Below are 3832 nucleotides of genomic sequence, written 5' to 3' on the forward strand. Positions count from 1 at the left end.
CGCTTCGTCCAAGCAAAGAAGCGCCAATGGAAAGAACCACCGCGGAAGACACAGGCAAGCCCAGGTGATGAATTGGAATTTGCAAAAGACACTTCCTCAAAGAAAGGGACGGAGTGAGCGAAAGAAGAAAGAGAAGTGCTACCGTGGTGGAAGGCTGCGGGTGACGTGCCGAGCTTTCGCACACGTTACGTTTGCAGTGAAACGCGTCCACTGTCGCCGAAACTTGATCCCACACTCTCTGTCTCAGCAGCTGAACGCTGTTCCCTACTCTGTCACCGCAGCGGCTAAGACTGCAGAACTGCCACGGGCTGTAAACAGTGACTGTAGAAGCATACTCGTGGGAAATGCAGGTATACTGACCAGGAACACTGCCACCTTCGAAACCTCAAGACAAGCGAGCAACCGCAAAGCGGAAGCGAACGCGACAGGAGTGTGCGCTCTGCGCGCCCTGGCCTGCTGCCTCGGAGGTACAGCGAGAGATCGTCGGCATCGCGGGAAAGCGGAGCACACCCCTCTGCGCTGTGCAGCAGCTGGCCAGAGCCGTCATACACGAGGAGCTCCTCGTGTACACCGACGGCTCAGTGGCCCGCGACAGCTGCTCTCTTGCTGCGGCGGCCCCCATCCCCACCCTGCGACTGCACAGCCAGCAACACGCAACCTTCCTGGGCTCCTCCACCACGGCGGAGTTGATAGGGATCCGGCTCGGGCTGGACCTGCTGCTCACCTTCGGCCCTCCGCCGCCCAGGAGTGCTCTGCTGTGCGACTCCCGCGCCGCCCTCAGCCGCCTGCAATCTAACGGCCGCGGTACCCCACTAGTGCGGGAAATTCGGTCGCGCATCGAGCGCTTCGCGCAGAGAGGTTGTGCCGTGCGTGCACAGTGGGTGCCCGGTCACAGCGGCATCGCCGGCAACGAACAAGCTGACGACCTCGCGACCGCTGCACACCAACTACCTGCCAGCGATCTGCCCCTTGCGCTGGAGGATGTGCGTGCGGCCATTCACGACCATCTCCGAAAGCAGCACCACGACCCACGCATCGCGGGAGGTGAGCGCATCGACAGTGTCACCGGCTGTCGCGCGCTTACACGGTCGCAACGTGCAATGATCCTCCGCGCGCGCATTGGCTGCGTGTGGCCCGGGGAACGACGGGTGCGTCACGGAATCGTGACGAGTGTTGTGTGTGACGGATGCGGTGCAGTGGAAACACTAGAACATCTGCTCCTTCGCTGCTCCGCGTTCGCCGATGCTCGTCGCGATATCCTCGCGGCCTATAGGGCGCAGGGCATACTACCAGACTCCATCAAGAAGCTATTGTGGCCGCAGGGCAGTGCGCGCACTCGTGAGCGAACTTTGGTGAGCCTCTGTGCATTCCTCGAACACACGGGCTTGACGTCCCGTCTGTTCTCCGTCAGGTAGTTACACGCAGTGACCGAACGCTCCGCGAGTTCTACCTTGAACGATTAATAACTGGACGCCCCACTCCAGTTGTAACCTACACAGTGCTGTGCGCGTGTGTGATTTAATTCCTCTAAAATGAACTAATCACGCGCACAACCTGGACACATTTCTTATTGTGTAAATAGTTTGTACATATTACTTCTCCCCCTGTCCTCTATTCCTGTCCCCTCACCTCTTTCATTTCATTTCTCCATTCTGCCTGCTGTCCTTTATTTCCGCTGCCCCAGCTCAGGTGCTTCAGTATCGATGGCAGATGCCGGGGCTAGCAAAAATCTTTTCCTTCCTTTTTACTATTATTTTTAATAAAACAACTACCACCACCACGCAACGGCTTACCCGCCTTTGTGGTTCAGGGGTTAGGGCGCTCGGCTACTGAGTTGGAGTTGTCGGGTTCGAGCCTGGCCGCGGTGGCTGCGATGGAAGCGAAACGCAAAACGCGCCCGTGTGCCGTGCGTTGTCAGTGTACGTTAAAGGTCCCCAGGTGGCCGAAATTGGTTGGTTGGCCTCAAGGATGGCACATTCCCAATACGGGGGAGTGGCCAAGACTAAGGCGGTCAGTTGCTGGCAACAAGAGTGTTCAGAAGGGGAAGAGGAGTATAAATAGGATATAGGCTGAGAGATTGGACGACGCAACGACAGGTGTCCTGTTAACTGGGAGATCGAAGACGGGAAAATGGATTTGTGTAAATTCAAATACACCGCATGTAATGAAGAAGAAGGCAGAACACCAACCAAAAAATGAACTTTTTATTGATGTTTCGGCTCCTACACGGGAGCCTTGTTCACAAAGAGCTACAGACGTGAAAGACTGGCTATTAACTCTTGAAAATGTGGCATAGACAACTGGCGTATGCACTACGAAGTGCCCCGTCAGTGCGATTAAGTGTGTGTTCGGTTGTCTGAATGATTAAAGGCTCTAGATATACATGGCTTCGGAGATTCTCTTGTGTTTTTAAAATGCGCGACATGCTCCAATATATGTCATGGCGAGTGCACTTGACGAAACTTTCTTGTTTGCAACATCATTCTGGTATGGAGACAGAGAAATAAAATGCTGTTTTCGAAGGAAGCAGAGGTCCATGCTACAAAATAGTTCGGGAAATTAAGCTCCTGTAATCTGTGTAACAGCGTCGAGTGCTCAACGCTGCCATAGGCTTGACTGACATCCAAAGTGACAAGCGCGCAAACTCTCAACTGTTGAGAGCTAATTTAATACGACTCTCGAGGTCAGTATGAGCACACCAAATCAAGAGAGAGAGTTACAATAAAATTCATTAATATAAGCTAATTAGTCAGGTCGTTCATCCAGGTGGAGGATACCATTGGCTTCAGGCCTGACCGATCAGCTGGCGCTGAAGGGGGAGCTCTATGTGAGCCAGCTTCGCTTCTCGCTGCTTATGGCCGAGTTCCTGTGAGCAGTACGCTCTGCATTGCTCGGGGCACTTCCAAACCATGTGGAGGATGTATCAAATCTCTCCGCTGGCCGGTAGTGCCTTTGTTGGGTATTGCGCGGGCTAAATTTTAACAAATCGAAAAGAACGGCCTGAAACCATTTTGACACAGATTAAAGAGAGCATTTGCAGAAATAAAAGGCATGACACGGCTGAGCCGCACCGTTTTCGCTAATTTCGCTACGCTCAATGATAATGAAATAGGGCGTATAATGTCTAAAGTAAAACCCCTCCCTTGATTTTGAAGCAATAGAAATTTTGAAGCAATGGAGTCTTGGGGTATCCACAGAGCTTTAATGGAAATCATTCCGCTGAGCTCTCCACTACGGCACCTCTTTCTTTTTTTCTTCTCGCACTCCTTCCTTTGTACCTTCGCTTACGGTATCTACCGACATATGTGAGACAATTACTGCGCTATTTTCGTTTCCTCAAAAACCAATTTTAAATTTTTTCAACAGTGAAAACATCAACGGGTGTTGTCAACCTAAACCACGCATATAGCTATATTCTCTCCCGAATCCACAAGTTGCCGTATAATGCAAAAATTAATGTGGCATAAAAATGAAATTCGCGATGTGGACACGCATTACGACGAGGTCAACGAATTTTCGAGAAGGAATCTGAAAAGCTATCTCGCCAAAAGGCGCCGCCACCGGCGGACCAAAACTACCAGTTCCTTCTCTAGAGTGGGGGAAGGCTACAGTGGCCAGCTCCGATCCGTTCACGCAAGTCGGGGCCACTGAGTGGGCTCACAAGGTCGCCGAGAGCCATGGGCTCGAAGCGATCTAGTATACTGGCCAGGTTTCAGTGCTGGCAATAAAAGTTTTCCAATATAAAATCGAGAAGGAAGAGAAAGAACGCGCTTCGTAGCTACTTTTCTTTTTGTCTTTTTTTGCTGTTCTTTTTTTTGCACGCGCTGAACAG

This window comes from Amblyomma americanum, chromosome 6, assembly GCF_052857255.1.
Source record: "Amblyomma americanum isolate KBUSLIRL-KWMA chromosome 6, ASM5285725v1, whole genome shotgun sequence".
NCBI classification, from domain to species: Eukaryota; Metazoa; Arthropoda; class Arachnida; order Ixodida; family Ixodidae; genus Amblyomma; species Amblyomma americanum.